Genomic DNA, 13,626 nt, shown 5'->3' on the forward strand with positions numbered 1-13,626 from the left:
GTTTTCAACCTCCCTGACAATTTCCTCGGGTATCTCATCTTCTTCCTCTGAGTCACTGTTCTCATGTTGCGTTGCCTCATTACATGTCGCAGTCACTGGTTCATCAGGAAAAGTAATAATAGCACCAAGAACTCGGCAGGCTCGGGATGGTGTGGCGGTCCAGTTTCTAAGAAGAGTTCCATTCGCCACAGTCTGAATAGTGAGGCCTTCTTCCTTTTCCTCCTCAATTATGGAGCCGCAGTCCATGTCCTCATCTTCCAAGAATAAATTCTTTAACCTAGCTAGTGCTTCTTCTTCTGCAGTTCCCCATATTGTGTCGGCCTGGTGGAAAGCTTGTTCCAAACGTGGCACTGGTTGCTCAAGAGGGTAATATGGTCCACACCAAGGAGGCGACCAATTCCTGTATTCTTTCCATACGTACTGGTATCCGAGCCCAAAGGTGGTACCATGATTTTTCTTTCGGATACCACTTAAGTCGTCCATTTTTGCTTTTCATCTGCCTTTTGTGTTGCTTGTAGGAGGAGGAGGTGGAGAGCCTCTAGATCTGGTATGATATACTGACGAGGCCAGTATGAGTGAACCAACCTAAGGGGATGAGAATAATAAAAAATAAGCAAAAACAAAAAGGTAACAAGTCAGCGAGGATTTCTAAAACGCTTGCAGTATTTAAACACATATTGCGAAATGTAAACTCGTGTCCTATTTTGGGAACCTCGTTGTGCCAGAGATAGGCCTAGCGACAAATAAATTTGGAGAACTTTTAATGCCAATAACTGCTTTATTTCATAATATAAAAATAGTTGAATCCCAAAACGACACTAAGATAATAATAAAATAAGTCACTACTTGACTTGGCCTTATTACATTTGGAAAGCGAGTAAACCTAATCTATTTAGTCTCGGAAGGGCCTCCCTCAGGTTGAATGCTCTCGTTGATCAAATCCTCCAGTTCGCATAGGTTCACCAGTAAAAATGCCTTTGCCAAATGTTCTCCTTCATTTCGCTTAGCGTTTTGGCAATCGGTGACTCTCTTCCTCACTTTTCCTTCCAATTCCAGAAAACTATATTCCAGATATTCCAGGTTTTCGCTAGCTTTGACAGCCCTCTGTTTCCATTCATTGATTTGGTCACTCGACGGAAGATTCCTCCACAATTCTAGCAAGGGTGAAGATATGATAAACCATACCGAAGTTGGGGACCTTGTGCCTCATTTTCTGCAAAACAAAAGGGCTAGAACTTACCCCCACCAGACTCGACTATTTATACATTTATGATCAACATATCGACATTTAGTTCTCAAAATTAATGCACAAAACGTGGTTGTGTCCGTTGGGATTATGGAAAATCCGATGGACTTTGGATAAGGATTATCTTAAAGGATTATTATGTGGACAACATAACTGATCCGACTAGGTTTGACCATGATGCATGCATAATTTTAACTAGAGTAAGGTTTCTATGGGGTTTTAGACTGGTACCCTCAAGCACACAATTCGAGGGGGAAGGCACGGAACCGTCGACTGCACCGTTGATCGACTGGTTTTACCACAAATAAGCCTTTTCAAATTTAAGGGTAGTAAATAGGAAGAGCGCAACCACTCATTAAAGTGTTTCTATAGGATTTGATACGCACGAGTGGAATATGATGCGGAGCATAATTTATGCAGCAATTAACAACATGTAGTCAAGTATTTTTACGTAGGAAAAAGTAAATACAGTTTTTAAATAATGGAAAGATGGTTACAGGAAAAGAAAACAAAGAGACAAGTCAGTTTCAGGGCAATAAAGAAATCATAAATGTGAAAAATAGACAGTTAAATTCAAATAAGGGAAAAGGGTACGAGATAAAGCATGTTTGGCTAATTTGTAAAAGATGAGTTCATTATGGTAAGAGCATAAAGGTATTCTCAGCAGAGTCGCCATACCGTCGCGCCCCTTTTTCTCCCTCCGCGGAGAGAGGTCCGGGTTTCGACATTCCATGGGGTGTGATAACTCATTTCCTTTTGGGAATTGGGTATTTGAAGAGTCGCCATCTAACAGATTACGGTGCGTTAGGGCACCTAGAGTGATTAACTCTTGGATTGGTTTGCATTACCAGAGATTTGGGGTAAGAGCTCGAAATAACCTCGAGGGGAAGGTGTTAGGCACCCCTCTTGGTCCATAACTGTGGGTTCCAGACGTACTCATATTCACAAATTAGTTCATTACAAATAAACAGTTGAATCAAATAGGTTGCAAGTAAAGCACGTTGGATAACTCAAATAAGCTAAAGACTTGTGAGCACATAATTTTTGCCCTATATGAATTACTCCCATAAATTCAAGAAAATACATTTTTCCCATTATTTGCAATTTTATTGATTTTTGTAGAAATTTTATTAATTATTTGCATTAAAAATCAAAAATACCAAAAATATCACACATTTGCATGTAGGACTTATTTTACATTTTAGGTTAATTAGTAAGTTAGTTGCTTTATTAAAAAATAAAAATCATGAAAATTGGCTCACTTTTGCATTTTTAGCCTTTTAATTTTAAATTTGTAGTTCTTCTTTTAATTTAGGGGTTAATTAATTTTTGAAAATATTATGGTGGGTAATTAGCTTAATTTTATAGGTTATTTTAATTTAAGAGTGAATTTGGGTTTTTAATTAATTTAAAAGGAAAAAGGAAAAATAATTGAAATTTGGGAAAATGAAAAGGGAATTAAATGAATAGGGTTGTTGTAATGGCCCAAAGTGCAAGCCCAACCCCTTTCTTCTCACTAACCCGCCCAACCCGCCTAACCAACAATCCGACCCGTTCCCAAACACTAATAACACAAAGAAGCAAGAACCCTAAATCCCCAAGGCCCAAACGGCGCCACTCACTGTTCACTCGCCTCCCTCACCCAAATCAGACCCTAAATCACTCAAAATCCATGGCGAGTAAGCACCAATCTCATACCACACGTTTCCCCTTCCTCTTCTCCTGCCATATGGTAACCGCTTCTGACATATTCCCCCTCCCTCACATGCTTTCTTTGATTTTATTTCAGATTTTTCACCCTTCAAATGAAAACAAGGAAAAATGGGGAGCGTTAGATTGGATTCGAGCTAATCTACTCCCTCCATTTGTCCCTCTTTCATCAGAAACGGGGTAAGAAATCAGTTTGGGGGAGGATTTTTGTTTTGGGAATTTTCTTGGAGAGAAAGGAAGAAGGTTCGAGAAGAATCTGAAACTCTATATAAGGTGAGGGCATTTCTTGTGTAGGGGGGATTCTTTCCTGGGGGAAATTTTAAGAAAATTAGCAGAAATCTTTAGGGCTCTTAAGTTACTTTTGTGAGACTCTTCAATTTTTAGTCGATTACTTTTTCGAAAAAAGAAAATGGGTAAAGAAAGAAGAAGCACAAATGGCTGAAAACCGTTTTTCTCAAAAGGTTCTTAAGAAAATTTTTGAAGCTTCCTTCTATTTTGAGATCTCTGCTGGGAGTTTCAGAGTCTTAAGCACTAAATTTTGATTACTTTTGTGGCTATTCGAGTTAATCAGTTGCTCTTTCTTGTTGTGGCTCTGTTTGCGTTGCAAACGAGTTTTCAGTTTTTAGGACCTGAGTCCATTGGATTGATGTTTGCTGAAGTTCCATTTTAGGTCATTTCAAGCCTCTTATTTGGTTTTCCATATTTACCTTTCACTTTCAATAGGTATGTCCTAACTACTAATGTATCCATATCTCTTTTTGAATGCAAAGAAATGTTATCCTCATGGTCCAGTTTGTTGAATGTTTGCATTTGATATATGAACTCATTTATGGCCTGAAATACTTAAAATGAACTTAAGCTGATTGTGAAACATGATGCATTCAATTACCTTTGGGAGTTGTGATTTGATTTTTATGTATTACTGCTGATTAATGTTGCATATAATGGTTGACTTTGGTCGAGTTGCATTCTATTTCCCTTCCTCTGTCAGTCTGTCGATTTAGAGCTTTAGATATTTGTTCATTGGTTGTCTATACTTGTTTTCTTGGTTGGGATTCTGATGTCTTTTAGCCATTCTGGGAGATCGTTTTTGTTGATCTCTTTTACAGCCAGCTATTAATTTGGCATTCATATGCTATGGTTGTTGCTCTTCCCCAAACAAACAGTTCTAAAAAATGGAAGTATTTGTTGTGAACTCCATTTCAGTAGTAGGATGAGTGAATCATGTATTGAAGTTCATGTTAGAAATATTGGTCCCCTTAGTCTGTTGTTCGCTTCTCAATTTATCGTGATTCAGTGATTTTCATTTTGTTTCTCTACCTCTGAGATTGGTTTATGGAAGTTTGATTCACAATTATGTTAAGTAGCTGCTTCAACTGCTTAATCCAATTGTTCAAACTGGACATGTTTTGTCTATGTGTTTTGTCTTTGTAAAAATGTGAAATAGGCAGATATTTATTGTTGTGAAGCTGGAACCTTTCCTATGAGGTTGTTGGCATGGGAATTGTTGGAAAACCTGACTAACCGACTCGTAGGAAAATTAGTAGTACCTAACTTCTAATTTTATTTTATTAGTTTGATCTATTTTGCTCCTCCTCATTTTATTAGTAATATCAAAATTTTGGGTAGCATGTCAGTTGCGTTTTGGAATTGGTTGTTGAAGAAAGTTTTTTGTTTCAATTAAATGGAGCCTTAGCCCAGAAGGAGCAGATCATGTGAGCTTGAATAAGGGTCCTAATACGGACGACGGTGTTTCAATTAATTTTGATAAAAGGAATCTGGTTGGAAGGGTTGTTAATTTGGGTAAATTAATGTGGTATTGAAATATTTCTTGGCCCACATATCCATGATGCCATAAATTAGCCCAATCTTTTACAGTTTATTTGCTTTGCTTTTCACGGTGTTATTAGCTCATAACTCCTGGCCTTAACAATCTCAAATTGATTTCAGGAAAATAATTAATGAATGTTCGTAGAAAAGCCTTTAGGGCCGTTTAAAAATCAATTGTGATTGTATACACGTTCGCGTGCCATAATTATAATTTTAAAACCAATGCGGAGTATGCGTTCGCGCAATTTCAATCAAAACTTTCTTAATAATAAAATTATTTTAATAGGCCACTAATTAATTTTAGTTCATATAGTCCGAGGTGTGTCATCCACCATTTAATCATACATGGACCTCGTATCAATTTTATCATTTTGATATAAAAATGACAAATATTCGTAGTTTGCTTTAGGCACGTTTAATATACTATTGCGATTGTGGACACGTTCGTGTGACATGATTGTGCTTTCTAAAAACAAAATCAGAGTATGCGTTCGCGCAACTTTGGCCAAATTTTCTTATATAATAATGAAGCGTCATTAATTGCGGACACGTTCGCGTGACATGATTTTTGACGCGCCAAACAAATGGGTACACGTACACGTGACCCGTTTCAAGATAATTTTCTTAATTTAAAAGCGGTAAAAGGTAGAATGCACATAGGTTCCAAAATAAGTAATTTGACAATTTTAATAAGCCAAGTATAATCAAAGCGACCGTGCTAGAACCACGTAACTCGGGAATGCCTAACACCTTCTTCCGGGTTAACAGAATTCCTTACCCGAATTTATGTGTTCGCAGACCATAAATAAGAGTCAACTTCCTCGATTCGGGATTCTAAACCGGTGACTCCAACACCATAAATTATCCCAAGTGGCGATTCTGAATTTTAAATAAAATAATCCCATTTCGGTTGTCACTTAAATTGGAAAAAACCCCCCTATACACCCTCTCCGGGGGTAGTAAAAAGGAGGTGTGACAGCTCTGGCGACTCTGCTGGGGATCAAACCCAGAATCTCTGGTTCAGGGTTCAGAATTCGAGCTTGTCAATATGATTTTGCTTGGATTTATTTACTATTAATATTGCTGTATTCTGTGAACCTTTTTGTGCTAAATGCTATCTGTTTACCGCTTAAATATTATTTGAATTATATATAACCGTCTTCTTACGCCACTCCTTTGAGTCTTTTGAAAATGGTGCACACGTTCACGTGGCCCGATTTTTCTGTAGAAATTATACCAAATAGAACGAGGCTGGGCCAGCGACAAGGTCGGGTAGACTTTAGTACTCCCGATACGTCACCCCCTCCTCAGCCCCAGTTGTCCGCTCGGGTAACCTAAGTCTAGAACAAAACCCAAGGATTTAAACCTAGAAAAACTCAGTCTCGTACAGTATCCCTAGTAGGAACGCTTGCCTGCATCACATGCATTTGTCTTAGGGGACTCAACATAGGGGTTGGGTCCGTCTAGGACAGGTGTGCCCAAAATAACAGACCATCCTGATGCATCCTATATGCTATGTAAACATTTATTTGTTTCGGCTTGCATGCTGACCGGCTAGGAAAAAAACAAAAGAAAAACCAAGAGTGATGTAGGAAATAAAACCCGATTCTGAAAAATCTCTGATATTTGGAAATGTCCCGAAACTCTGCCAAAATTTTTCAAAAAAAGGGGTAAAGAAAGAGAATAATTTCAAAATGAGTCAATACTGTCCTTTTCAAATGTGTCAAAACTGACCGAACTACGCACGTCTGATTCTCACCGGATGTGGGATACGTAGGCAACCTACATAAGGTTCGACCTTATTTTTAAAGAAAAAAAAAGGAAAAAAAGTCAACGGTCAAAAAAATGTAGTTTGGAGTTTTGGTCAAAATAAGTCGATCCAGCTTCGGTAATGTCTTAAACTGTTCTTGCCGAGATAGCCTTAGAGTATCTTCAGTTGTCGAAGGGCTATTTTCGTGAAAGAACGGACAAGTTTGTAAAGTGTCATTTTCCCATAAAGTAGTCCTCCTCGACCTCAAAATTCATTTGGAATTGGGAAGGGGTCACGTTTGCAAAACAGTCATTTTTGCTAAATTTAGCATATAAGGGAAGGAATCATGGTCCATTTATTTTTTGTAAAAAAATAATAATTGAAAACCTGCTTTACAAAAGAAGGTCCACCAGAGTCAAACCTAACCTTAACATTCCACAGGTACAAATGAATACTGTCTGGGACCCGTCACAAATGAGCACTACCCAACAATCGTTAGAGGTAGTCAGAAAACAGGCTCAATTGCAGTTGCGTATGTGGTAGAATGATCTAGAGGAAGATGGTCAGACGTGGGTGGAAAAACAGTTGGGTGCCCTTATAAACATTTTGGAAATCAAGCCATGGGAAGATTTAATCAGGGCTTTGGTAACTTTTTTGGGACCCTGTCCATAATGTTTTTCATTTCTCGGACTTTGAGATCACCCCTACTTTGGAGGAAATAGCCGGGTATATCGGGTTTGGCCGAGACTTGAGGAAGCAACAACTTATATTTCCAAGGGCTCCTTCGGTGCACAAGTTCTTTGACCTCCTGAATATCAGTAAACAGATGAAGAAGGCCCATGTAAGCAAAGAGTGTTATTCTTTCCACTTCTTGTACTTCAGGTTCGGCTACTCGGTCGGGTTCGAAATGCATAAAAAGGGTTTGAGCAACAAGCAAGATAAAGGCATTTGAGAAATTCATCGCTGATTCGCTTTTATTGTGGCATTTTTGAGGATCATGGTTTTTCCAAATGAATAAGGGACGGTGGATACTCGTATGGTTAGAATTACACAAATCCTCACTACCAAGGAAGATCATACACTTGTACCATTAGTGTTGGCTGATATTTATCGAACATTGACATTATGCAAAGTTGGGGCTCAATTCTTTGAAGGTTGCAATATCCTTCTACAAATGTGGCTGATAGAGTATCTTCGCCATCATCCCAGATTCATGAGTTATGGTTTTAGCCTGGATAACTTTATTACCAGTTATGAGGAAAGGGTAAAGGACTACAACGTTCCAGAAGGGTTTGAAGCATGGGTCTCCCACTTGAAAGCTCTCAAAGCAAGTCAGGTTGAGTGGACTATAGGATACCTCCCAATGACAGAAGCTATATATATGACTGCTAACAAGGGTTACCTAAGGTTAATGGGTGTAAGGAGTATCCAGCCATATGCACCGTAGAGGGTTTTGAGGCAAATAGGAAGATAGCATATCGTGCCCAAAGATGAAGATCTTACCACCCAGGTCATAGAGCTACATCCAGTAGCTGCATTTCCCGATGCTTTAGTTCAGCAGGATTGGAATGGCTGCCGGTATATAAAAAATGGCACCCAGGTACTAGATGTTGCAAATGGGGAAGTAGATCCAAATTATGTTGTCTGGTTTAAGAAAAGATCTTATGTAAACAACGAGCTAGATCTTGAGCCCGAGCCCGAGAGGCCTGCCAAGAGACGTCATGTTCAAGCTTTTGATGACAAAATCCAAGAAAGGTTGGCATGGGGGGAAAAGGAGAAGAAATATCAAGCCGAGATTCATGCCTTGAAAGAGAAGCTGAGAATATGGAATTCAACAATGATCTCCAAGCACAAGAAGCCGAAGGTGAAAGAAAAAAGTTGGCCCAAGAGAATGAAGCTCTCCGAGCCTAAGTTCGAAAATTAAGAATAGCAATTGAGAACCCGGGCAGGAGCAGAAAAGATGAAAAGCTCATCTACAACCTTACCCAAAAAGTGCGTGATTTTGAGGATGATTTGCAAAAGACCGAAGCGGAGCTAGAAAATGCCCAAGCCAAGTTAGCTAAGAATGCAGAGGGGGGGCCAGTTTTGTTCGGAAACTGAAGGAGAAGTATGACAAGGGAATGTTGAATATAAAGAAAAAGGTCAATGTCCTCGAAAATGAAATGGCCAAGCAATCGAGAGACTTCAAAGCAGAAAGGGAGCACTGTTATGCGCTAATGGCACAACTAGAGAAAGACCTTCAACAGCTTCGAGAGCAAAACCATGCAGCCGAACAAGTTTTGGGTTCCAGATCTCAACAGATCGGACGGTTGCTACAGGAGAAGGGTATTATCAGGGAAAGGGTTAGGAGAATCGCGGACTACATTGTGATGAAATGCAACGAGTGTGAAGACATGACCAGGTCCATGTTCTTCGCTTCGATTATGATTTTTGTCCGACAGATTATGGATGATTTGTTACGCCTCCAAGAAGACATTGTGTAGAGGCCGCAGCAAGGCCAACTGGAGCAGCAGTTGAAGTACTTATGAATTCTTGACTTTGTTTGTTCGAGTCTGTGTTTTAGTTTATTTTCGAGTATGTATTGGCAGTTTGTTAGTTCATTTCGAGTCTATATTTTCAATTTTCTTTTGAAGTTGTCGGTCCACTCATCGAGTTTGTTAGTCTTTATGTTTAAATCTGTATGAGAAGTTGTTGTAATCAAGATATTTTATTTTATTTTGTTTGAAAACCCCAAAAAATATTTTTTTATTTTGTTATTTATTTCACACATGTTCCCAGAACTACGCTTGGTCTGCTTCATGTGGCGTCATGATACGTAGGTAATCCCCATAGGATTCAATCATAACCTTGAAATAAAAAGAAGAAAAAAAAAAGAGAAGAAAAGAAAAAGAGAAGAAAAAACAAGAAAAGTTATGGGAAAGAAAGATTGTGAAAAACGAGAACAAAAAGTGAGAGAATAAGAGAATTAAAGCAGAATCAAGCAAAAAATAGTAGGAATGAAAAATGGAGAGAAAAAGAAATTGGAAATTAGTGAAAACCGGGATGACGCAAGTAGCCGTTCAAATGCATAATGGAAATGGTTAACTGCTTAGGTGCATTGCATCCCCAACGTGCAATTGCCTATCTGTTAAGCTCTAATTGCTAACGAGTTTGCTTGTTGTCATCGAATATGGGCAGATGGTTAGTTTGTTTGGCATTCTGGCAACTCACCCGTACAACACTAGGTCCAAAGACAAGTTGATCATGGCTAACCAAGAATTGGATGCAAGTGTTATTGATCCGTCAATAGAGGGGGAAGAGTCTAATGTTAATTTGAAAGAGGAGTTATACAAGTTGAAACACCAGATAGTAGAGATGTACCAGGCATGAGTGAAAGGGCATCCACCACCATCATACCCCGCCAACCCGGTTTTCGTCCCGCCGCTGGCTCAATCCCAAGATCCTCCTACTGTTGATTCATCTCCAGGCTTCCCCATTTACCACCACTACCAAGGCACCACCTCACAAACTCTACAAGCACCACTACCCAAAGTAGTCTCATACCCTCCTCCACCAGCCACCCCCTGGTTTAGTGGCACCACCACCCGCTACACTTCATCGATCCTCCAGTGGCCTTTATTCCAAACCCAAGATAGCCAATACTATCCCCCGGAGCCTACTTTCAAGGCGCCAGAGCACTACTCTTATACTCCTCGTTTCGACCTCCCTGATGAGACTGAGAAAATACCCAAAAACCCAGAACAGGAGGAGATGTTCAGAAAGGTTAGAAGCCTGGAACATTCATTTAGAAATATGCAGGGATTGGGAGGTCAGGTGAGTGTAGCCTACAAGGATTTATGTCTATTTCCCGATGTTCAGTTGCCTGTGGGATTCAAGATGCCTAAGTTTGATCTATATGACGGGAACGGAGACCCGGTGGCCCATTTGAGGGATTCTGCAGTAAAATGAGAGGGGCCGGCGGGAAAGATGAGCTATTGATGACATACTATAGCCAGAGTTTGAGTGGCTCGGCATTAGAGTGATACACTCATCAAGATCACAGCAGATGGTATACCTAGGATGATTTGGCCCAAGCATTCGCTCGTCATTTCCAGTACAACATTGAGATTGTTCCAGATTGTTTATCTTTGACTAAGATTGAGAAGAATCCTAGTGAAAGTTTTAGACAATATGGTTTTCGCTGGAGAGAACAAGCGGCAAGAGTTAACCCCCCAATAGAGGAGAGCAAAATGGTGGAGTACTTTCTGCAGGCTCCGGAGCCCACTTACTTCGGCCATCTGATATCGGCCATAGGCAAATCGTTCAATGAGGTAGTGAAGATGGGTGGCATGGTGTAAGAAGGGCTTAAATCAAGCAAAATCATGAGTTACTCGGCAATCAAGGCAACTACCCAATCCATTCAGAACGGTACTAGGGGAGTGATTAGAAAGAAGAAGACAGAAGATGTGGCAACAATTGATTCGGGATCATGGTTTGGACCTAGGGGCCCGTCACACCAATATACCCATCCTCGACCTCATCACCGAACCTACACTCAAACCTCATATAATCCATCCCAACACTACTTCCCATCACCAGACCCTCATATTTCTGTCCACCACGCCCAAATATATACTCAACCTCCTGCCTACGCGTTGTGAGCACGTGATTTTGCCCTATGTGAATCACTCCCACAAATTCAAAACAAAATAATTTTTTCCATTATTTGCAATTTTGTGAATTTTTGTGGCATTTTCTTTTAATTGTTTACATTTGTCCGTGCATGTTTATTTTGTTTAATTAATAAAAAATACAAAAAAAATGTATTGCAATTTTGCATTTAGGATTTAATCCCACAATTTAGGATTAATTAATTAATTAATTAGTTGTTTTAAAAATGGAAAAATCATGAAAAATAGTTTATGTTGCACTTTTTAATTTTAATTTTGGAATATTGGTAGTTTTCCCTTTTAATTTAGATCTCAATTAATTGTGATAATAATTATTTAGTATTTTTAATAAGCTAATTTATTTTTATAATTTAATTTAGGATTTTAGTTTCAATTTTTGAAAAAAAACAAAAAGAAAAAAGAAGAAAACAAAAAGGAAATTAGAAAAACGAAAGAAAGAAAAAGAGAAAAGAAAGAAGAGTAAAATCTGTTTGGGCCCTCTCTAATTCTACTCAACCCAAATGATTTTCCTTCCCAAAACCCGGCCCAAAACCCGTTCCCAAACTACCCGGTCCCCCTTACAATCCAAACGGCCCCGTTTTGTGTTGAGTGCATCTCAACCGTTGATCTCCTCTCATCCGACGGTGGGGAACTAGGGTGGGGGTTAGTATAAGGGTGTCTGAATTGAGCCCACCCACCCTCATTCCCGTCTCCCTCTTTCAGAGACCAACCTCCCCAAACCCTAATAGCCGCCTTGATTCTCACCACCCCCAAACCCGACGGCGCCACCCCCTTTCGCCATCAAAATCACACCCCAAAACCCCCTTACTCCCTTCTTTCTAAATCCTCACTCCACTCCCCTCGAATAGGGGTAGAACCTCTCAAATCTTAGAATCTAGGGTTCGAGCCTTAGAGTTCAAAGTCAACTTCGGCCATGCAAGATTATCCCTCTATGTTTCTCTGAGTTTTCAGAGTCTGGTTGATCTCAAAATGATGTTATTCGTGTGTTCTCGCCAAATAATATGCGAGTTACACCATTTTGGGGTTAAATCAGAAGTATCCGATGTTTTCAAGTCTAAATCGGTAAGTCTTTACTTTCTTTCTTCGCTTTTTGTTTGTCTTTCTACCTCGCCTTTTCTTTTCTTTTTTCTCTAGCATGCATTGAGTGAAATCATTGTCGAGTCTAGTTCCCCTTTGGGGACAATTTGTTCTGTGTGTGTTTGCGTATTTGTTCCCATTTCTCCAGTTCTTCTTTTCAAAATCTTAGCCAATGTCCTCTGTTTTCTTCTTGATTTTATGCTAATTTTTTTGATATATAGTTTAGGATTAAATTGTTAATAAACTGGTAAATTAGTGTTACTTTCAGTTTGATACTTTAGCTTAAGGAAAAAACCATCTTTTGTTAGTTTAGTTCTGAGTTCTGAAATCGCAAATATTTTCTTTGTTTGCTTATCATTAATTTGATTGGGTTCTGAAAGTTCAAAGGCCCAAAGAAGAAGGGTTAGCCCAATTGGCAGGCCAGAGTTTGGGTCCTGGGTCAACTTGACCCGGGTTGGTTTTAAGAGTAATATTCAGGGGGTTGAGGGGTAATTTAGGTAGTCTGCTTAGGGGAATCTTAGTATAACTGAAATGGAAGTTTCCTAGAAGCTGGGGTAGGGACTTAATAGGAAAATTTGATAGTTGAATAGGGATATCTAGGCTATTATGAAAATTAATAAAAGGGGCAAAATGCAAAAACTAGTTCCTAGGGGCTGCCCTAATGCCTTGCCTATAAAGGCATCTCTATCTTGCATTTCAAGGCAGAGTTTTCAAGAGATAAAAAATACAGAAAATACAAACGGCTGAGCTCTTTTACTGCTTCATTGAATTTCTTCAGTAATCTTTGATTTGTTCAATTTTTGAAACAATTTGGACTTATCTAAGTGTGGAATGGGTTGAATTTGGTCTTTGGAAGTTGGTTTTTGAAATTAGACTTAGTATTGTTCGATTGGGAGCTGTTTTGGACTGCTTCATATTATTTTTTTGGTTGAACTGGGTTGTTGGTATTGAATCCTGCCATACTGTTGCTGCTGTTTATTACTTCTCACCTCTTTTTCTTCTTTGCAAATTCCAGGTACATGCTCTAAAACCTGTATAATGTGAATTGCTGGACTTGAAAGGTGAAATGGAAATGGAGTTGTTGAGCTTGGCCTTAGTTTGTTATTCATTATTTAGTTCATCTCTTTCTGTTTTCTTCCTCTAAATCTCTAGTCTCTGAATCTGAAGAAAAGGTTCTTGTATTTAATAGGGGTTTAGTATCTTACTTGCTTTGACAACCATGCAATGTAAAGATTGAAGTTGGATTTTTAACATTATGCTAGATTTGGGTGTTGTAGGAGTCATGTAAGTAACACATTATGTCCACTTTCAGCTTTTCCTTCTTGTCTTTTACTCGTTAAAGG

The sequence above is a fragment of the Nicotiana sylvestris genome, chromosome 4, assembly GCF_000393655.2.
Source record: "Nicotiana sylvestris chromosome 4, ASM39365v2, whole genome shotgun sequence".
NCBI lineage: Eukaryota > Viridiplantae > Streptophyta > Magnoliopsida > Solanales > Solanaceae > Nicotiana > Nicotiana sylvestris.